At 35.0% G+C, this 24,909-nt stretch overlaps 1 pseudogene; it reads left to right on the plus strand.

Moving 5' to 3' along the window:
- Window positions 1-963: 963 nt before the first annotated feature.
- On the plus strand, window positions 964-20,714 carry LOC149545162 (floricaula/leafy-like protein pseudogene; annotated as a pseudogene).
- Window positions 20,715-24,909: the final 4,195 nt, after the last annotated feature.

The raw sequence follows: 24,909 nt of genomic DNA on the forward strand, positions 1-24,909 counted from the left end.
GTGACAATGTCTTGTATTACACTCTTGGAGATGGTGGCCCCAAAATTTTGCAAACTCAAGACTTTGAAAGTAAAGTTACAATCTCTTAAAGGGACATTTTTTTTGGTAAAAGAAACATAGGCTTTTAGTAACCACCTTTTAACCTACCTTGACATTTGATGCAAGGAGGAGGTGTTAATACATTCTTATTGCCAAAATCTATAACTAGGCTACTTCCAAGCCTACCAAACATATTACCATCATGTCAATAAAAATTAAATTATTTCTTTAATAACTCTCAAAATGCCTAAATGTTTGAAGAATAATTGAATATAACAGTTGGGAAAATGTTACTTGATAACTAATTTCCCTCTGAATTATAGGTATAGCTCCCTTGTAGGTGATTTTCAAAGAATTGTTTTGTTTCTAATCCTACTATGATGTGTTCTTGACTAAAGAATAGAAGAGGTAAACCAAGTTAGACCTAGGCAACAATAACTTAGGAAATGGGTTGGTCTTGAAATGAGATCAACTCTGAAAATTCACACATCTTACGGATCCACATAATTGATTATGTAGTTATGAAAGATTTTAGTATGAATAAAATGCAAGATGAAATGATATGGAGTCATGACTGAAATATTCCTTCTATCTTTAGTAATTCTCTTATTACTTTATCAATTTGTTAAATCGAAAAGAGAAACAAAGCTCTATTTGTCTTTAGATTTCTAATCTAACCCAAAAGAAATACACTAAATGACATATGCATGGAATAGAAAATAAATCCAATGTCAAATACTTCTATTCTTGTCTTAGAAACGAAAGAGAATTTCATACCAAAATTTGCAAACCGCTCTATTACCAGAAGAAAATACATTTATAGTTTTTTGTCATCTCTCAGTTCTGGTAGAGATTGATTAACAATAGGTTATCATTGAGTCATTAGGGAAAGTTGATCAATTGAGATGCATAAAATTGAACAATATGGTTGAGATGGGTTTCACCACCAATATATTGGTCAATCTAATTGAGCAAGAGTTGGATGATGTTGTTAAGATCATGGTTGAAATATATAGCCTTGATCTTCTTGTTGTAGAGAAATATGGCATTAAATCCACAATTAGGGTAGAAAGGAGAAGGTTGATGAAGTAGAGAGGAAGAAGTATATGGAACTCGTTGATGTCATGGGTGGAAAACAACACAAGTGTGATGAGAATGTATTAGACACATTGTCCCAGGAAGGTAATTTGTGTCTATCATTTGCTATATATATTTGAATGGAAGAGTTATCATCATACTTGGTTTTTGTGTGCACATATAGACACTTTCTTACTCTATTTTGTGCTTGTTTTCCTTTGGGGGAAATATATGTTCTTGAGAAATTAATCAATTATATAATTGCACATGATAGTTGCACTTTGTTCTTTTGAGAACACTATTTTGTACTCTAGTGTCCACATTTCCCTCATGTTTGCCTCTAGATATTCTCCTAAAAAAGTCACATAATTTAGATCATATTAGTAGGTAGCCTCTAAAGCTATTAAAATAGTAAATACTTGCAGCACTATATATACCTTTATGTAGAAATAGTTTCTTGTAACCACTCTTCCATTAAAATGAGAACTAAGAACTATTCATTGTTCATATTATTCTAAGTACCACTTTTGCATCATTTGTAAAGATGCAATTGTGTTTTATGCTTCATCTCTTTAATGGGTTTTAAAATGTGTCTTCTCTGATAGTGTCAAATATGGTATTTTTCTCTTTTGGGATCAGTTTTATGATAGTTTTTAGCATTGATATTTCGGGTCATACTTCAAGATGTCTTATACATCATGAGTAAAGGCATTCTGATTATGAATCATGTACTCTGATCAGCATTGATACTAAAAACTATCTCACAATCTATTCAAGAAGATAAAATAATTATCTAGTATAGATTATGGAAATTTGATACACTTTAGTAATTAATCTGATACATATGTGACATGAACAACGATTAGTGGTGAAGGGGGCAAGATTCAATAGCTTCTAAGATTCATCATTTCTATATGAAATGTATTCCTTGATTTATTGATTCTTTCCAATATTTGGTGAAGAGAAGGACTATATATGGATTATAAGGGTCTATTAGATCATATGATGATAACTTAGTTGGATTGTTGATATAGGTCTATCATGGAAGAACCTAATAGAGATAACACTATATTTCTTTCATAGAATAACTATCCGTTGAACCTAAATAAGGAAATGATCATGTGTTGCTGCTCAAAAATACCAGTCATTTGAGTATTGTAGTGAGTGGGCTAATGACACTAACTGATAATAACAACTATTAGAGTGATTAGTAGCTCAAAGCTTGCAAAAAGGAGAGGAGAAGGCACTCAAAAGATTCTAGAGAAGATGGCAAATATAGGCAAAGAGAACACCCTTTTATTGTAACTGAACTAGAAGAAATTGCAAGAGGACATAAGAATGGGCTTGACTATTTGTTTGATCCCTATAAGTGGTGTGCTAAGTTTTTGCTAGATGTTTAGCACATCGCTAAGGAAAGAGGGGAGAAATTTCCTATAAAGGTATTTGTTTATAATGCTCTACAATCACCTCAAAAAGATAGTGCATAGAATTTAAAACTAAATCTTAGTTCTTTTATTCAAATAAGATTAGATAACTTATCAAGAGAGAGTGAGACTATTTGTGACATGGATCAAAGTATATTTACCCTATTGAAACAATGTTTCAATCGATAGTGCACTAACTCTTCTTACATGTTCAAACAAGTGTTTGAATGTGTGTTGCTTTGCTTTCCTATACAATGCTCATATTCATATTTAATGTATGCCTTAACATCATCATATTTAATTACCCCTAGAATATAGACCCCTAAATTACATAGATCCCACATTAGCACCCCTTTATCTTTTGGATAGTACTAATTAGATTAGAAGTCTCAAAGGGGGTCATATTTTAGGATCGTCTTTCCAATCTATCATGGTGAAGTGGAAGTCTATCATTGATAACCATTTAGTCCTAAACATTAATATTATTCAATTTAATTCAAAGAGAAGATTTCAATTCATTCAAATTTTTTATTGCATTCTTGGTGAGTACACAATTATTCTTGTCATATTATTTCTGTCTTATCATTTCTCTTTCCTACATTATTTAGTTAAATTAAATATTTATTTTGAACTATATTTATCTACATGCATTTATATCCAATTTTTAGTGTTTATGTTAAGACCCTCAAAATATGAATATCAAGGCATTATGTCATCATATTTAATGTATGCCTTAGCCACACATCATCTATGGCCTAGTTTTTCTTGTATTGAAGATTTTGATGAGAACACCAAGGTATTTGAATTTTATCCTCACCTACAATTGCAGAAGAGCTTTGAAGAATACACAAAGGTAAATGATGCATTTACAATGAGGCTATGCTAGGAATTGCAAGGATACCCTGAGTTGAGGTTCTCATCAGAAGCAATATCAGCAATTAGCCAATTTAGATGTTGCTTCATTCAATTTCCATATTTCTCCTACTTGAGAATCAATGTATTTGATGGTTTCTCGAAGAGATTCCATGGGTATCCCCAAGATAAGGTAGTTCTTTTTTAGTTACATAGACAAAATGTGAAGAAGATAGTCAGCATTCTATTTCTAATTGTGGTAGGATCTTATTCTTATGACTCAAGGTTTGATGCCTGGGATCTAGTCAAAGCCTTTGAGAAAAAAATTAAGTTGATTGATTATGAAATTAAAAGACCTTGGTATGATCATGTTAGCTTTGTCAAATATCATATAAAACTTGGGTATGGTTATAGGCATGTTCTAGATATTGAAGATTATTGGGCCAGATGTCATAATGAATACCAAACTAAAGAAAGATATTGGTCTAGGTTGACACCTAATGAGATAAAGTTAAATCATGGCACTATTGATGTTAGTGATCTCATAGATGATGGCTCTTATATGCGGCCCTCAACTTATGAGCAAATCAAGGACACTCCTATAGTGTCACCTCCACTTGATGGTCTTGTTATTGATACAATAGAAGTTCTTATGCATGGTATCATCAAGAGTACAAATAAATGAGCAAAGTAGATTAGAGCAAGAAGAAAGAGAACTAGAGCAACAAGTTCTACTATTGGCAATTTATTGGTCAAGCTACAGCAAGAGAGGCAATTTGGTCAAGTTATTCATGCTTGGATAGATGAATTAAAGGTCCAAGATGCCCCTCTCATTGAGAACCTTGGAAATTTGTTACTAGACATAGATAGATTGATAGAAGTAGTGTCAAATCACCAGATCTCAATGAAGAAAAAGTCAAAAATCCTAATAGAGTAATTGGCCCTTTTACAAGTGGTGATTGACATGAAGACAAATTTTGTTCTAACCCATGGAATATTGAAGTTAGACCAAGAACCATTGCTTCATTGGAAGCAATCATTGGAATTAAAAATTGAGAGAAGTTTGAACATGAACTTAATTATGTCTATGATTCATTGAAGAAACTAATGGATAAGACATTTGAATACTTAAAATTTTTGCACATTGAATCATATGTCACCAACAATGAGCAGCTAGTAAAAATTCAATGAATGAAGACTAAGTTTTTGGCATTCAATAAAGAGGCTACTAACCTAATGAACTTACAAGTGGAAAAGATTTTGGAACTCATAGCAGTAGATTGTATGTTGAAGTGTGCAGTGGAGAAGCTCAAATCAAGGATCTCTAGAGTTGAAGAACTGACATAAATGCATGACTATTGGATGGTTAGAGCTGACAATATCCTCATTCCAAGTGTCATGGAGCTGAAGAATGTAACTAATGCAATGAATTCGTATAGAGATAAATTAGTAACTCCAAAGAAGAATTGCTACCCTATCAAAAGCATTACATTCTCCCTACAAGATGTGACAAGTGTCACCTCCTCTTCCTCTCTCTTTTTCTAATATTGTAGCCATATTCGGCATTCTCCCCATAGGTTAAGGCCTCATAACAAATGACTGATTAGCCAAACCTATTTTTAGAATATGATTATGCTCTGTATTGTAATCATGAAATGTAACTAGCAAGTTCTAAAGGGCCTATAAATGTAACCTTTGAAAAGTGAATAACATCATAAAGTTATTATGTGGGAAAATCCCTATAGATGGGACTACTATGTAAGACCCTACATCTAGATTTTGATTATGTCATTCATTTTAGTTTAGTCTTACCTCTAGCATGGTATTTGGAATGAAACATGTTGTTAATGAAAGTTGTGGGATTGAAAATAAACTGGGTTTTTTTGCTTTCCTTTCAATGATTATATGACATATTATCATCATTCACAGTATTTTATCATTTCCTCTATTCTATGCAAGATAATTTCATCTGTATTTTTATTTTTGTGGGAGAATTCTAGTATTTGGATAATGCAAAGTGTTGAGTAGGAAGAAAATGGTTGTTGTGAAATCTTAGCTACATGGGCAATCTGGGTATTGTTTAGTCAATCACATTTTCTCTTCTTATGTAGTATGCATTAGTATATAGAATAAATTGCATTTAGGTATTAGAAGTAATTTAAAATGACTCACATGCATACATAGTTGTGAAACTTGTGAGTCATCATCTAAAATCCACTTGGATTGCTTTAAGTGTTGGGCAATCTAGTTATACCTCTTCTTCTCTATAGTTAAGAGCATACCCTTGAAACTTGTTGATCTATTAGTAACAATATTCATTGAAAATCTTTGCACACAAGGGAGTTTTACCTTTCAATTTAGGGGTCCTTGATAGAACACCTACATCGACCCATTCTATTGCTAACAATTTTTTCTTGAATCACATTGGGCATAGTAAGAGTCAAGGTATAAACCAAAATACAAGGAAGATGAACTATTAACCAAAAAATGTCTACTTCTGATCAGAATTAAAATGACATATAATATTAGATCATATATTTTAATTGATTATTGTCTCTAGTTAATTTTATGGACTTTTTATTTATATTTTGTCCATCCAATTTTGATAAGAATATAGATGAAGTGACCTTTCAACATTCATGAAGATCTATAAAGAGACTCAAGTTAAATTCAAGAGAAGAATGATATGGAGTACATCTCATGTACTAAGATTGTCAATTTGTATTAGATCTTGTATATGGACTTCATGGGCTTACATCTCATCTAGTAGATTGTCAAACTCCTATGGAGTTCATGGGTATATGTCACTAAGGAGAGGCATACAACTCTTCCACGAGTTTGCTTGAATCACATTGACTCATGAGCATACATTTTCCTATGAGTTTTCCCAAATTGGATTGATTCAAAGTCATCCATCTCACTTACAAGATTGTCTAAAATTATATTAAACTTTTAATATTATGAATAAATAGAAGACTTCATATTATTTAATATGTGTTTGCAATATCTTTTTAGTATTGTCCTTTGAATTAGAAAACTAATTTAGATAATTTGAATGGATGTCTCCACAATGCGCACATATTAGTGGCTATGGAGACTCTCCTACATGGATATCTTGCTTTAATGCTTCTATTAACTTATGGAATAAATGTATAAATATTGTGGATTTTTTTTCTAGGCTAAAGGTAAACTTGATGTGTACGTAACCCACCCATGTGGCTGTAAATTTTAAACCAATACATTTTACCCCCACTTTAGCAAGAACATCACATGTTAGAAGATGTGTAAAAATAAAATAAAAGAACTTACCTATGGGGAATTTGGTTGCACAGGAAGTTTTTTTGCATGGGTTTCCCCTAGTTAGGAATCCTTGTAGTGATGTTGAACTAGATCTTACATGCTAAACAATGGTAGAGGATGATGAAACCTTTGATGGAGATCTTTGATAGGTGTACTAATATGGTTGGGAAGTTATGTTATGCCAAGTTATATGACAGGGTGGCTTTGAAAATACTATAGACTAGATTGGGTATCACAAAATGAAAGTGATGATATATTCAACCCCATGAAGGAAATGATAGTTTGGTCCCTATGAAGGAAATGATAGTTTGGTCCATATGAAGGCTAGAAAATGGTTTATCTCCCACTAAGAAAAGATGAATTTTTGGCCCAAACTAAGGTGAGATGGTAGTTTTGGCCCTAACAAGGTGAGGCAATGGTTTTTCCCTAAGGTGAGATGGTGGTTTAGTGCCCGCTATGGTGAGACTATGAGTTGGACCCTACTAAGGCAATTTACTTTGATGTATTGTGATAGAAGATCCTATGATATAGATATTACATCAATAATAATTCAGTAAGGTGCATCTAACTCACCTTCAAGACAAGTCTTAGTTCTCCAAAATCTGCATGGCCTTCTCCCTATTACATCTACATGATCTTAACAATGGCTAATAGGGGAGGCATGGAAATCAATACCAAAATAGAGGGAAAGGTCAATGACACCGCAATAGACATAAGACCCTTCCATGTGAAAAAATACTCCCCATGATTTCAGCCAAGGACATGAGAAAATATAGCAGTTTTGGCCATCCAATTTCATACTCCTTGGTCAACAACGAACATGTGTGATAGAAACTCTAGTCATGCAACAAAAAATTTTGAATGGCTGAAAAACTTTAGGAAGAAAATTTGGGTAGAGAACTAAAATCAAAAAACCCAAAGGGGCCACAAAATCTCCAATCACACATAACTCACAAGTGCCTAAACAAAGGCATGACAAGGACAGAGTGGACCCATCACATATGACCCACGAATGCCTACACAAAGGCATGGTAAAAAAAAAGAAGACTGGCAAATAATAAGCTTTCATGGAGCTACCTAGATTGTCATCTCATCACCACCCTCCTCTTCTACAAGCACAATTTGTGAAAACCCACCTCCACTCCTCTTCCTACTTAGAGCTATCAAAATTATTACAATTGATATTTAAAAACTAATTATTTATCATGTAATTATATTTATAATACCATATAATATTTGATCAAATATAAATTGTACTATTATTAGATGTATCTTTTTATAATGAAAATTAATAAATCTTCATTTAAATATTATAACTTGATATATTATAGCATTCCCTAGAATTACACACCAATGTGCACATGATACTTCATGGAAAGTACATATGCAATCACCAATACATCAAGCTAAAAGGCCACTACTCATAATGAAAGGTCATATTACCACAAACATCATTTTCTAAATGGCTCACTAATTGAATTTATCTCTGCACGAATGCCCCCTAAAAAAATTGAAAATAAAATTATCATTCGTATGGTGAGGGAAACTCATTGGGGGATGTGTTTGCCAACTTGGCATGTGATGGCAACAAATCAATATTTAATGAGACAGTGTCAACTTTGGAAGAGTTTCAAACCATCAAATACACATTGACCAAAGATCATGCTAATTCTCATTAATGAGGTTAAGTGTGTTTATTTGTTAAATTTAGTCACTTTGTCCTTCCTTTTTGTGCTTATAGTTCAACCTCATACTTTCATATCTTTATGGATCTTTGTACTTATTACTTTTTCTTTCATTTGATAGCATGGATTACTATGTGCCTCTTGCTCTTTCCAAATTCATATTGTTGTATCTCACTTTCATCTAGAGTGAAGTACTAAGCCTTTCATGCCTTTAATCTTGCCACTCCTTATTTTGGCAAAATTTGTCCATATTTCAAGTGCATAAATTCTTTACTTTTTTTTGAAATAAAAGTAGCCAAAACAAGGGGGCTAGCCCATTACAAACTAGCTAGACAACTACCAACAGATAACCATCAGAACATAGCTAAACCCTAGTGCTTTTTAAAATAAAAACAAGAGTTTATACTATAATTATTATAGTAACTACAAGCTTTAAACAAAATGTTTGTTAAAAAGCAATAGAAGTGTATACTATAATTATAAAAGTAACTACAGGCTTTAAACAAAATACATGTTAACAATCTGAAGTCACTTAACAAAAACAAAGGTGTGACAGGCTTAAAACAAAAAAAGTCTGTAAACCAGTAGATTAACAACATGCAAAAATAAAAGAAGGGGGAGATCTTAAGATTTTTTGACCTCCTTCTTCCCCAGAAGGACATTCGCCTAGTCTTCCACCAAGAGGTCAAAAAGCAGCTTGGAGTGCTCCCTAGGTAGGTCCCCTTTGGCATCCTTCAATAGGCACAGAGTGGTAGCTGCTACCTAAGTGACTTTAACATTAAGCTTGGTTAATAGTCCCATTCTTTCCTCCAGTGCCTAGATTCTCTCCTGCAGCTCACTACCAGCCTTATCCAAATCGCCCAAATGTTCATCCCTACCAACCTGAGTATCCTACACAACAAGGGGGTTAGTGGAATTTTTAGAACCTATCTTAACAAGGGAGGAGATCGTAATAGGGGAAGGCATCCTATCTACTATTTCAAGGAATTTATCTTTTGTTAGGTCCATACACCTAAGCACAATAGTCACTGAGACATGTGACACCTCCTTATTCTCTTTGTCATTCTCAAGCCTAACCTAGAGGAATCAGAATTCTCCTCTTCAACCTCCTCCATACCTACCACTCTAAAGTTAATATTTTTCTCCTTCGTTCTTCTTCTGTGGCAGCTTGAATCCTTAGAATCTGACTCCTCCTCTTGCAAGGCTCCCTCCCTTAACTTCCTCTTAGCCTGAGACTTAGCCAACCTCCTCGACCTCCTCATTCCCCCTCTCCCCTCATCCTCCAACTCTGTCTACATTTTCTACTTACCTTTTTCATTTTTACCCCTGGGGGAGGGATTTACTAGGGACCCACTAGGAGAGGGCTAAGGGGTAGGGGCTCTAGGACTTGTAATCCTAAGGGGGACCATTCGGGACCTGGGGTTTGGGTGAACAAGAATATCAGCTTCCACAATCCTAAGGGGACCAGGGCAAGGTGAAATTGGTACAACCTAAAAATTAAATCCTGGTGTAGAATAGTAAAATTAACCTCCCCTTCTCATTTTATCTTTCACATCAACAACAATATCCTCAATATCATGTAGTAGGAAGAAGGGAAGTGAAAGAAAATCACGGTGTTAGAAATGATTAAGAAGAGGAAAATGGTAGTAGTAGCAAACTCCATACCTTCCTTCTAGGGTAAGATATTTCATTAGAATCAGAAAAAACTCATTCCATGGGTTAGGCAGTTTCTCCCTCATTAAACCCCCTCTATGTCAAACCAGTTCCTTACCCTCCATAAAGAAACATTGTAGACTTGTTTCATTAGTCACCCATGTCAACTTCTGTCATTTTCTTCCAGTCATCACCATGCCTTTCATCATAGCAATCACCTCCTCTAAAACATGAAAAAAGATACCATTAATCATCACTTTGCGATTCTCCCATGAGTTAATGAACTACATAGAATAATTCTCATCATGACTATTGAGAGTCTCCATGAATGGAACAAAAATATCCTCCTTTAGTATGTACCAGACCAATGGCTTCCTCAGACTATCATCGATCATAGCCAGTTCAATGCGCATCAAGTCACCTCCCATCTCTGCAAATTTTTTCTCTCCTCTCCCTCTATTCAAATCCTAGTCCCTAAGAAATACTTCACTCTTAGAAAGATAAACCCTTAAACAGAGTTGATAATTACAATTAATAGTAATAATGGAACCTGCCAAATTGGTGAGAAAGATCATGAGTCAGCCACCACAATCTTTCCCCCAATTGTTTCCATCATTCCCAACATGCCACAAATCTATAAAAAATAAATCTTTTTTCTACATGGTGTATGATGATCCATAAAGGGAAATGAATAAAAAATCCCCCATTTCGAACTTCCAATTTTTGGGCCATGAGTTATAATTATTGCCTATACCCAAGCTTTTTCTCCTTACCACATAAGCATCAAGTACATTTTGTCCCCATGAGCTCAACAACATTATACAAAGTAACCAGCTAGGATTCATCATTATTTATTTCTTTATTCACTAACTCGCTCAACAAATTTGGCCAACCATTGAAATTCCTCCAACCTCTTAGCCTTTCCAACTTTAAGCCAATCGCCACCATACCATCAGCCGTGTTATTTTCCTCCCAAAATATGTGATTCAAATCAAACCTATTGAGGGTGGCTAATAGGTACTTGATATCATTAATAATACTTCTGATAGCCCATCCCTCCAGCATATTTCCTTTAATAGTCTTAATAATGACTTTAGAATCACCCTCAACTCTCACACCCTACCATCCAACACTCAAGAAAAACTTTATACCATAGTATAGAGCCATCACTTCTACAACATTATTTGAAACTTTTCCTAACAGACCAGCATAAGCCAATAGCATGCTTTCCTTACAATCCTTGACAATCCCTCCCCCCACTAATCCCTCCTTTTTGGCAACACCATCGAAATTAAATTTGACCTAGTTAGCAAGAGGGCATTTCCATCGAGTTCTCTTTCTAGCCATAAGATTAGAGTTGTCAATCTCCATAATCCCATCCATCAATGACTAGCACTTTGCAATTCTAACCTCCAGGGTAGAAGGGGGTAACGTTGGTTTTCTCCAATTGCTACATCTAATGTTATCAACTATCAATTTGAAGACCATATCAACCATGACCTTCACCTCCCTTTCTCCAATTCTGAAAACCCTATTATTTCACTCCTTCCAAATACCCCAACACACCTAGGGGGGAATAACCTTCCACAAATTGATAAGTAGGGGGTGGGTGAAGGGGCCCTGGTAATTCATCAAATGCCCCATATCCTCATTGAACACCCAATTCACCTCTAACTCCTGGAGAATTTTCCCCCACATCTTAGATGCAAAGTTGCAATGTAAGAATAGGCAGTTGATGCTCTCTTCCTCCTTCTTGTACATATAGCATCTATTAGGTATTTGGAACCCCCTCTTCCTCAAGTTGTCAGTACTGAGAATTTTTCCATAGATAGTGATCCACAAAAAAATGTTGATTTTCAAGATTAAATGGTTAAACCAAACATTTCTCTAGTCATTAGGTTCAAGAGATTTATTGAACATTAGCTTGTAGACAGATTTAATTAAGAATTCCCCAACCGAGGTGGCCCTCCAAATGAACTCATCAATCCTATCTCTTCCCAAGATCCTGTACTCTTTCACTCATTAGTTAGGGCCCTTCCTATCAAATCATCTTGTTACAACCTCATCTTCTTCCATTTTCTTTTTGGCCAGTATAATCTGCAATTATTCTACCCCCATGTCTTGGAGGTTATATCATAGAGACCCAAACTTTGTATTTGACAAAGGTTTATCTATAAGCCATGGATCCTCGTAGAAATTGATCTAGTTACCATTCCCCACAAACCACCTTACTCCCTCCTTCAAAAGGGTTCTATTTCTCACGATGTTACCCCAGATTTTAGAGCCCATAAGAAGATTATTTCTCCAAGTATAGTGAGAGAAATTAAGATTACTAAGGTACTTAGCTCTCATAATATTACATCAATTAGAATCTCCCTTCATTAGATTCTACCCCATCTTTGTGAGAAGCACATTGTTCAGATCAGTCATCTTCCTCACTCCCAATCCTCCTCTATACTTAGGTTTACAGACTATGTCCCAACTGATCATGTTTAATCTTATCTTCTCACTTCCTCTAGACCAAAGGAAGTTACGTTGAATTTTATCTAATTTATTAGCCATACTGATAGGCCAACACTAGAGTGAATAATAAGAGAAGAATTGACAATTTTATGATGAAGTTTGGTTGGTCTATACGTGTCAATCTAAGAGCGTAAGCTTGTGAAAGGGGTCTGAGCAATATGCCATCAAGAGATGATAATTGTGAAATGAGGGATTATGAATGAGGCTACAACACACGAAGAAAATCTATGAGAAACTAAAGAAATCCTGGTGATAGGACTTGTCACTTCTTGGTGATAGGAACAACAAAAATAGAAATAAACATTTGAGAAATAACAATAATAACGAATGTAATAATTCACAAATCTAGCTAATCTAGAGGTTCAAACAATTCCAATACTAGGCATATAACTGATCTAATATAATAGTTTACTAATATGAATCTGATATTGCTATATATTGATTTATCTCTTAATATGATGGCAAATTTAGAATACACTGGTCATTATTAATAATTTGTAATGAGAACATGATAATCTTTCTTACCCAGCTATGATATTAATTTTCCTGCAAAACTATTTATGAAAACTAACAATTGAAATGAAGGAAAATCTTATTCTATTAACAAACTCAAACAAACCAAATGTAAGCTACTGAAATCACTAGCATTCTTCAAAGTGGGCCCTTCCTCCTTAGTTTGTTGAGTGATGAAATTCAAATGGTTCTTCGTCAAGAAATTTCAATCATGCAATGTTTATATTATTGATCAGAATGCCTTTTTTTCATTTTCTAATATTACATAGCACATATATTTATATGTGTTTAGCTAACAAATATAGAACCAAACAAAATGATTTTGTTTTGCTAAAAACTAGGGAATATGAGGGTATGTACAAACTTGCTTTCAGCCCACAAATTAGAAATTGGTTTGTTATAATAGTGGACATATATGGAAGATGTTGTTGCTGCTCATATCTTTAAAAATAAATAGTATAAAATAGAAGACAATCGATAATGCTAATACCCACGTACTCCTTTGGTGGATAAAAATAGGTTTGTTATTAAGGAAACAATAATCATACCCATGCCATAATAACCAATATTTTGTAGCAATAATATTGTCTTCAGCCAAAACAATTTGCAACAATATGGATCTAAAATAGTTTGTAATATATTTATTAGTGAGTTTGTTGTCCATGTGAGCCTTGCACTATTAGCAGCAATATGGAGTAATATTCAATCAAGTTTTTTTTTCCGCTCACTCTTGCACTATCCTCCTTGATGTCTTCTTGCTGTATAGAATCTTTTAGCACAAATATGCAATTGAGAGTACCATGGTTTTTCTAGTTAATAAATATACAACACAGGTTTCTTAACATCTTCACTTAAATCTCCTTGCTGTCATCTCCGTGTATTCATGTATGGTGAATAATGTTTACAGCAAATGTGTCTATTTCATAGTTGATAGAGCTTTGTAGTGATGAAAGAGCTACAAGAAGATGGATAATAAGTGATAGGAAGAACCATAACACATTATCAGCATGTTAGATAAAAGGCGTGTGCAAGATCATGGTGTGCCAAAAAGTGGCAATCTAAAAAATCTATAGTTTTGAAATATCTCAAACCATTTCAAAATCTATTCCAACTTTTTTCCCACCCACCTTGATACTAAATAAAAACAATTAATATCTTTATAAGTTCTACTACATTTTTTGATACCAAACCTATATGGTCAACTTAAAAAATATCCTAAAAATGTGCTTTTGGCCTGTTTTTATGTTATTCTTATTTTAAACATGTAGTTGATGACTTTTTTTCCACCAAAATTTGATGAAATGAAAAGGTTTTCTTAAGAATGTTCATATCTTTCCATAAATATAAGTTTTGTCAAATTATGAGTTTAGTAAGTAATTTTACTTATTTTGTAATGGAGTTAGGTATAAAGTGCTAACTAACGCACTACGTGAAAAAAAACTATAACTTTCAAATGGTACAACATTTTTTAAATCCAAAAGATGCATCATATTCTATGTTTCTTCTACTATAAGGGAAAACAATGAAAAATTGAATTTTGCATAGTTTGGAATTAGTTAAGGTGGTCAGACACAAGATTTTTTCTATTCCAAAAATACTAAAGTCAAAAATTAATTAATTATTATTTATTTAGAATAAAAATACCCAAAAATATGTGTCACATCTAGGCTTGAGTCTACTAATTATATCTAGAATATTATTTAAAAATATTATCATTTGATTTTGATTAAGGTGGTCGGACATACATCTACTTATTATTTTTGTTTTTAAATTTTTGTAATATTGCATTAAAATTCAAAATTTTGACCAATTTATTTATTTATTTTTGAGATAAGTCCTAGTAGTTTAGAAACTAGATTCAATTTTTTAGAGATTATTTTCTCTCAATTTTTTGATATAAAGTTAATAGCAAGTAGAAAATTGCATGTCAAGATGACATAACCCTAATTTTCTGATTTTTTATTGCCACTTAAGAGCATAGTTTAGTTGACCATGATCTTGCACATACTCTAAAGACATATCAACTTATAATTCACATACTTTATCTAATAACTAAATTAAATATTATTTACTTATAATAGATCATATGCAACATAGAAAGAGAAAATGGAATATTAAAATAGATATTGAAATGAACTTGAAGGCTTATATGAAGAGTAAAATGTGGAATAATCTGGAAAATAAATTTCTCTTATCACATACATTGAGTAATTTTGAATAAGGACAAGAAGTACACTAGTAATCTTTGGAGAGAGGAGACCAGAAGTTGTAGTTTACCTACACTGCTCAGAGTTTTGCCTTTCCATCCAAGCAACTTTTTCTCCGTTCTTTCCAAAATGTTATTCCAAAAGTTAATACTAACCTCTTTCACAATTAAAGGAAGACCCAAATAAGTATCTAGTAACTCAGCAACATTACTAGCTAGAATATTAACAATCCTTTGTTGAAGGTTTGGAAGGCTATTAAAGAAGAACACTTTACTTTTGTCAAATTGATCTTCTATCCCACATTCATAACATATATCTCTAGCACTGACTTCTAAGCTCTTGCTTCATCCACCGAGGACTCTCCACTAAGGAAGGTGTCATCCACAAATTGCTAGATCACTTCAGGAGGTAAAGTGGACACAGGTTTAAACCCTTTGATTATCCCCCCTCCCACTTCCTCATGAATGCTCTCCCTAGAACTTCAGCCACCATAATAAATAGGTAGGGAGAGATAGGGTCACCCTACATAAGACCTCTCTCCCCCCAAAAATTTTCCTAAGATGACCCATTAACCATCACATAATAGTTAATAGTTTCCACCAGTGATTTTACCATTTTAATAACCTTTAACTTAGGCCAATCCTTTCCATAACTTAATACATGAAGGTCCAATTGATCCTATCATAAGCTTTAGAGATGTCCAATTTCAAGGCCATACTAGGAATACCACTTTTCTCTGGATAGAGTGCAAAACTTCATGCATCATTATTGTTGCATTCAAGATTTGTTGTCCTAGGGCAAACCCATTCTAGGCTTTCCCAATAAACTTATGTAGCGCATCAAAATTTTAGAGAAAATCTTGTAGGTGATGCTACAAAGGCTGATTGGTCTAAAGTTAGAGAGAACTTCTGGGTCTTTCACCTTGGGAATTAGAGAAATGAAATTTTTATTGAGTTTTTTGAGAAGCGTCCTAGTCCTAAAGAAGTCATAGGCCACCAGAAGGAGATCTAACTTGATAATCTCCCAAAAGTGATAAAAGAACGCCAGTGGGAAACCATCAACACAAAGGGGTTTATAAGCTTTCATAGAAAGCATAGCTCTATGGACTTCCTCCTTAGTCACCATCTGCACAAGCTCTTCATTCTCTTCATCCAAGATCACCGAGGGCATAGTCTCAATCAACCACCATCAATCCTTCTCTCTCAAGTCCCTTAGTTCTTCCTTAAAGGAATTACTAAAGTAAGCCATCACCTAGTTCCCTATCTCTTCAGGTTTGTCTAGTTTCACATTACTATCATCTTTAATGTTATCAATAATGTTTCTCCATCTATGGATTGAAGAAGATCTATGAAAAAACATGGTGTTCTTATCCCCCACTTTAAGCCATAACTCCCTTGATCTCTATTTCCAATAAATCTCCTCTCTACTCAAAATTTCCTTCCAAACTTTCCTATAATTCCCCTCTTCCTGGATCATGTTATCCGTTGGTATGCCTTCCCCCATAGCTTTCTAGACTTCAACTAACTTCCCTTCTACCTCCACCTTGGTCTTAAAAATGTCCCCAAAATAGATTTTTTTCCAAGGCACCATATTTCTCCTTACATTGTCTAGTTTAACAGAGAGTCTATACATCGTTGTCCCTTCTATTCTTATCCCCCACCACTTAGCCACTCTAGAGCTGAAATCAAGATGGGATTGCCACATAATTCCATATCTAAAAGGTCTTGGGCCCCCCAAGAAATCTTCTTTCCAATTAAAAAGGATTGGTGCATGATTTGAAACCATCCTTGGTAGTCTAGTAAGAGGAGGAAGTTAATCCTTCCCACCCTGTCAGGACCAAAAGTCTATCCAGTCTAACTTGGATCAGGTCAACCCCTTATCTATTATTTGACCATGTAAACTTCACACCACGCATCTCCATATCCAAAAGATCATTATTATTTATAAATTCATCTAGATCCTTCATACTATCAATAAAATCAATCATTCCTCCAATTTTCTCCAAAGGGTATGGGGCGAGTTGAAATCTCCCATACAAAAGGTATTCTTGTTCTAAGAAATAAAAACTAACAACTCCTCCCATAAGCTATGTCTACTATTTCTCATGTTAGGGGCATAAACATTAATAATATTCAATTTCCTATCACCTATCCTATGCTTAGTAATAAGATAGAACTTTGAGCTATAGATAAGACTACCATTACGAGCATCTGGGTTCTAGAAGGTTGCCACCACTGCTAAAGAACCTTCTGCTTCACTAAAACAAAATTTTGCCCCAGGCCAAAGAAAATTTACCATATTCACCAAGTTAACCATAGGCATTTTAACCTCTTGGACAAGCAGGATATCAATTTTCTCATTTGCCAACTGTTTTTTGATGGCAAACTACTTATGAGAGCTATTCAACCCCCTCATATTCCAAGATAGAAAAATCATTTCCCACCTTTTGTTAAGGATTCCAAAGTGGCCTACCTGCCACTTGCCACCTCCCTAGTCAACTACTTGGCTTTCTTAGTTTGTTCACCTGAATTTCCTACATCCAACTTCAACTCTGCGATCACTTTAGGTTTCCTTGAAACCCTTTTCTATCTTCTCTGTGTTTGCCACTTCTCTTCTTTATCATCTAGCTAGGCTAGATCCACCATCTTATTTGGCAAGTTCTTCTCCTCATTCCAATAAAGTACACATGCAACCTCTCCTTCTACCCCATCATTCACCTCTCCCTTCTCCACATCCTTGTTGGTGCCCCCTCAAAAGACCTCCTCAATCACCAAGTTCCTCAAAGGGTACTGAGAAGCTCCTCAATACCTTATAAAAAGGGGAAAGAATCAATTTCTCCTTCCTAAAAACACTCTGTCTCACCTTCCTGTGTGCAAAATAACTTTGACCCTTTGGTGCAGGAGCATCTTGCATGGAAAAATTATTGGCAAAAAAAAAAAAAAAAATTGAAAAAAAAAAAAAGAAAAAAAAAATTGTGGAGGAGAGAGAAAGTGATGAAAATTAGAGGAGAAATAATAAAAAAATAAAAAAAGGGAAAAAGGAGAAAAGAAAGGAAAAGGTGATTTCTATTTTCGAGGTGCATAGGTGGCATAATAGAAAAAAATAAAATAAATAAATGGTTGTCATTCCATTTATCGAGGTGAGTGGGTAGAATTCTAGAAAGTTATGAATATTGTAGAAAGTTTTGGAAGTTGTAGAAGGTTGTGGAAGTTGTAGAAGGTTGTGGAGGAATTCTAGAAGGTTGTGGATAAGTCATGCATGGGGTGGTAAGTGCCTATTTAAGCAAGGCATATGAGCATTTCTAAATCAAGCTCAAGGGGAAGCTTGAGGAGTAGAAGCTCGAGAAGAAGGTGAAAGCTCAAGGAGAAGTTTGAGAAGTAGAAGCTAGAAGGCGTGAAAACTTCAAGGTGTGAAAACTCTAAAGGTGTAGCTCTTCAAGTAGAAGTTATTGGTGAAGCTCTTGGTGTGAAGACTCTTATTTAGGATTTCTCTTATTTTGAAGAAGTCATATCATCTTGTGGGTGTTGTAAGGATTTTTCAAGTATAATAAAATTATTTGTGAAGCATTTTTTTTTCTTGGTCTCTATATTGTTCCACTCTTGATTGCGAGTGGGTAAGGGTGGTGTGGCCCTCCATCAAGTGGTATCAGAGCGTACCTTCATCACCCTTGGACCAAGCCAAACATCCCTTCTAGCTCCTTTGTTCTTACCCTCCCTATCACAACTTGAGGGTTATCACTCAATACCCTCTTAGAGTGGGGAGTCTGCTCCTTATCCTTATCCTTCTGAGGATTCATTTCTTCAAGTTCCCTCCTTGGAGAGAGAGTCACCTCCTTGTCACCCTCAAGAGGCATGTCCACTGCCCCTGAGTCCTTAGGAGGAGGAGGAGCTCCTGTTACAAGATCTCCCTCAATTTTCTCCTCAGCCATTCTATCTGACTTCTTACAATCAACAAACAAATGCCCAAAAGATGAGCATTTTTGAGAAAACACATCCATGTTCTCATGAAAATGGGTTGAATCTTCTTACCCCAATTCAAGCTTAGAATTCAATAGACTCTAGTAACGAAGTACCCACTACCACATTAACACTGAACCTCGCAAAGAGAAGTCAAGGTCTATGCAATGTAACCAAATCTACTGCCACAAAGTGCCCAAAGGAATCCCCAATGGATTTCAAGATCCTTTCATCCCAAAACTCAAGAGGAAGGCTTGGTAACCTGACCCAGACCAAAGCCATCTTATTCAGTTCTTTTTTCGGATCCAACACCGAATGCCATTTAGCCACCACCAAGCTATGCTTTTCGTATGTCTAGGAGCCTACCATCACCATTGTCATGTCCTCCGTTGCCTTGAATTTAAAACAGAATAGGCCTCCTGACATGGCCAAGACCATAACACTTCCCTTCAACTTCCATCTCTGACTCACCCACTTTCGGGCCATCTCAATCGATGGGCGGAAGGAAACAAATCTACCAATGAGGTAGAGTTGTAGATTGGCAGACACGTTGTCAACCAAGCTATCCGGAACTACAATTTCTACTCCCTCGGCACTGCTAATCACTTTGGGAGCTTCCACCAAGATGAGAGCCTCCTTCTCACCAAGGACTACTTCCTTCCAACCTAGACCCTTGTTATGGCTCGTTTGAATCTCCTAGCCCACCAACTAAGCCCTAAAAAGGCTCGTTTGAGTCTCCTGGCCCACTAGCAAAGCCATTGACTCTATTGGCATCCCCCCAACAGGATGAATGGCATTGACATTCCCTTGGGTAACCCTAGTCGCAGTTAGAATGAGAAGCAAGTCTGGGCAGGGATCCGAGGCTAGGCCCAGCCCCTCGAGAGCATCCACGCTCATCCAAAATTCAAAATATCTCTCGAGTGGGAAAACAGGAAAAAAGTTGTAGAGACAACTACACGTAAAATCCTTGATTGTTGAAACTTGTTATTCAAGTGATGTACAATGCACAATATATTCTTTACTTTATTGTTAGTGTTACTTTTCTTGGCTTTAAGCCTTTCAAACTTGTAATTACTCTTTATTATCAATATTATTCAAACTATACCTTTTTGTTTTAAAAAATAATAATAAACAAATAAAACCTAATTGACCTCCAAACCTTTTCAGCATGTCCGGTGCATATCAAGATGTAATTGCTAATTAGAACATGAACCAGTTACATTTTATAAATTATCATTATAGTCAAAATCCCCAAATTGTGATGGATCGTGAAGAAACGTTATTTCTTCCACAAAAGTAAAACTCTCATGCTTTTTAATACCTTTAATCGCTATGCAGCCCCCACCTAGAGACATGAACGTCATGATTGTTGAAGTTAATTATACAGTCAAACATTTAAAACGTGCTCTGTGCAAAGAACAGAATTGCCGTCAAGAACAACTTCCGTCTACTTTCATACATGAGAATGACAACTTAAATGGATAGAGATGGGTGATAAATATAAAATACAATTCTATTTGGCTTTGATGGACCATAGGTCTGATTCTGTAACTAGAAGCTATTGACTGTAGATTAACAACATTAAATTTCTTTTGGCGTCTTATATTTACTTTAGTTCACTTTTTCCACGGTGTGCGGCAACCAATATACTTCTCCATTGTTTAGTACCGACGTGAATTATATCATCATTAGGTGTAGAATATGACAGCCAATGAAAACCATACGATTTAAGTCTAGTCTAGCTTTAAATTAAAACATTATTTTGTTCAACTCTTAGTCGTCTCTTTCCCACTTTCCTGCTCCCCCTCCCTTTCAATGACTTATCGAAATTTTCCACTAATACAATTCACATGAAAATAATTCATATAGCACATTCCTTGAATTTGTCCTTAAAAACCCATGCTCATCATTCTCGTTAAATATCCTCCTCAATTTGGACATCTGAAGTTGTGTATTAGAGATTAGCAGACAATACATGGAAGACATGAAGACTTTACATTCATTAGCAGGAACATTTTGCAAGTCTAAACGTAAACAAGTAAAAGTGGTTCATGTTGGAAACCCTAAAATGGTTATAGCAAGCGAATCAGAATTCTCTGCTGTTGTGCAGTCCCTCACTGGAAATAAGAGGCCATCACCCAATTCTGCTCCTTATCATTCTTCATCACCGACTACTTCTAAGAGACTGAAAATACCCATCTTTGAAGATCAGTTGGAATTTCTCTCAATTCCCAACAGTACACCGCTGCCTCTACTTTCTCATCAAATGCCAGAATTTAGAGAGGGTGCTGTTTCTACATCCGAAGATAAGGAGAAGGCGATGATTTCTGATATTTATAACCGTCAAATGATTGACACACTTGAAAGCCTTGGAGACGTCAAATTTTTCAAGTTTTTGTTCCCTGATTTTTTGAATGAGCAAATATATTGATGTATCCTGAACTATGCTTTTTTAAAATTTTAGTCCGGCGTGAAGTCCAGAGATTACTTCTATGTATACTTTCCCTTGCTTTTAGGCAGGATGTTGTAGAAGGAATGATTATTTTACAAAGTTATGTTTGTATTATTATGACTCTGCCTGTGAGAATATCTAAGAGTTTGAGTATAGCGAGGTTGTACAGTTTGAAATCTAATTTCGTGGTCACAATCTCATGCATATTTTAAAGCCAGTTACGCTTACTTGTGAGAGTATTGGAAAGAGCAGTTAGTGATAATCTCAATTATATTTATGGAATTGCCTTTGCATTTCAGCAGGACGATTTGAAACATGTATGTAAATATATTCTGTAATCTATTCGTCACTTTCTCCTCATGTAATTATATTTATACTTTCAAGATTTTCCATCTAGCTTTAATTATGAGTAATGCATAGCCTTTTTCATTCACGTTTTGGTAAAATGATCTATTTCGTTCAATGTCTTGAATCAACAAGAGGGTTTTCTGTTCTCAACAGTTCTACCATAATTCATATGGTAGCTTATAATTGATTTTTGTAAAAGAACATGGGATTTCTCACAAACTGTTTGTCACAACCCGCAACTCCACAAACCAAATAAAATGGACAAACTTACTGCCAGGTAGATATCATTAGGGAAATTGTTTAAATTAATAACTTTATTGCTTTCATTAATGACATAACTCGTTAAGAGCAACTGATCGGAAATAAAAAGAGGGAAATTGGGTCAGTTATCAAAATTTGGGATTTTCTTTATTAAAACAGTTATGGGTTCTTTAGAAAAAAGAAGGGCATGGCGTTGGACGAGTGAAAGAACCCGGAGGAATCAATGAACCAAGCTACGAAGTTGGAAAGTATCGACCTCTAAGCTTCAGGTTCCATTTCTTTATTATTAGGTCCTAGCTGATATTTGTGTATTACCTTTTGCCAATTGTTGGCCCGGCTCCTCCCCTGGGCAGGCTTCTGGCTGGTCCTCGGCTCTTCCTTTTGGACGGGCACACTTTGGCAAGTTTCTTCGGCTGGCCTTGGCAATTTCTCCTCCGCGGCCAGACAAGAAGGATGCGGAGACTGCGACTACCCCAGATCCTGTTGATGCTGCTGACGGCTGGACTGTTTCCAGTCCGCCCCACAATCCCACTGATGCGTAAGAATTTCATGATAAAGATGATCCTCCCTCTGCTGGCACTGCCTTGGCAGCTTAAATCTTTTTATTTTTTTTATAAATAGTTAATAGTTTCTGGCTGAGGCTATGTTGTTTTTTCTGGCTTCGGCCGTCTGAACTCATTCGCGGGGTGATCCTGTATCCCCCGGCCCCTTTTTTGTGAATTGTAATCTTAGTAAATTTTATTAATTGAAAAGGACTATTCATCAAAAAAAAAATTGTTGGCCTGCATGTTGAAACTATTAGAAATATGTCATAGGAAGGAAAGATTGAACGTTAAAGCTCAAGCAAGCTGAAATTAATGAATGTTGCCAGTTTCCACATAACTGAGAACCGAATTAATGAAACAAATGGAAATAGAAATGAAAAATGGAATTGATTTTTCAGTAACATAAGTTTAGAAAACTGAAGACTCGAGTGCTGCTTCTTATCCAGTAATCTGCCCAAATGCGTTCTACTTTCTTTAGTTAAAATCTATCATAGTTTCAAGATAATATAAATATTAGTGGAGTTTGTGTTTCTTTTTTTGGTCTGTGTAGAAGTTACTATGTTTCAAGAACACGTTTTTTCCACAAACTGCCTCCCCTATTGTAACTTATAATGCCTTGGTCTTAGAGGCTCGAATTATAACTTGTGCGGTGGTAAACAAATTCCGATATGGACATATCACAATGGAATTTAGGTGCCTTAATGGCATCAAGTGCGTACCCTATTTCTGTTAATCAATATTCCAGGGTGACTGAATTCTCTTAAAAACTATTACTTATAGTACCAAGATGTGTAAAGATGGAGGCACGTGAGTTATGTGGTGTTGGATGCCGTGTCGAGAGACTTCAGATCACTGAAAGGTGTTGAACTAATTAAAAACAGCAGCACAAAGAGTAAAAGCAGAGCTAGATATAAGAGTAGAGAGGAAAGTAAAATAGAACAGAGAAAATTATACAAACATAACTTTTCATTACACTAATTTTTTCATAATTTACAACTGTAAGGAATGCTCTATTTATAGAGTTTATACATATTTCTAGATATTTTTTGAGAAGCTTCAAGAAAGGAAGCATTCTAGAAACTATATATTTTTAAAATTACATATTACACAAAGAAGGAAGCTTCATGAGTTAAGTAGAAAGTTCTATAGTATGCATTAAATGCATTTCTACCACTGAATAAATAAACATTATTCTAATAGCTTCTTTAATTTCTACCACCAATGAATCTATATGTGGGAGAAATTAATCAAATAGGACATGTGTCCCGGCATTAAGCCTTTGTAGGTACCCATTTACAACATAAGATTTAGGTTCCCCTTTTCACTATCACTTTGTTCCTCTTGTCATTATACTTTGGGTTTTTTTACCAGTTCACCCATAACCATTTGGGATTTTCCAACTAATACAATTTTTTTTTGCTTTAAGTTTTTCACCCAAGCAAGTAGTTTTGGATTACCACAAACCATTCAAAGGCTTGGCACAAATATCATCTCAATAATGGGGAAATCATCTCTTGGATTTTCTCCTTTATGAAAGCTCATTCTTCGTGGATGTCTTACTAGACAATGATTCTGATTTTCTCAAACCATTTTGTACTCCTTGATAATTCACACTTTGATGGATTTTTATTGTTGCTCACACCTGAACTTTGTACTTAAACAAACCTTTGATCATATCGACAATCTTTTGCCAACTTGATCCATAGCTCCATCCAAAGTCCATTTTAAAGCACTTGTCCATACAAATATTTTTACACTTTCTATTCCAATATGTCTTTTCACTATGATGCTTTAAGCCACAAACATTACATAGATGAAGATCCCAACACTTATCTTTTTTGTGTCCTTTCCTATTACAATTTGACCATTGCATATATTTTTTACTTTGAACAAATTTTCTTGAACCAATGACATCATTTCTTTCATCTATCGCATATCCTAGTTCTTCATATTTTGGTCTCATTGTTGGTAGAATAGGTTCTATGTTTCCTTGTTCATTTTTTCTCAATCCTTTACCTTTATAATCCATTTTCTTCATGATATTCCAACCAACATTCTTATCATTGGAACTGGT

This window comes from Cupressus sempervirens, chromosome 7, assembly GCF_028749045.1.
Source record: "Cupressus sempervirens isolate cs-2001-9-10 chromosome 7, ASM2874904v1, whole genome shotgun sequence".
NCBI lineage: Eukaryota > Viridiplantae > Streptophyta > Pinopsida > Cupressales > Cupressaceae > Cupressus > Cupressus sempervirens.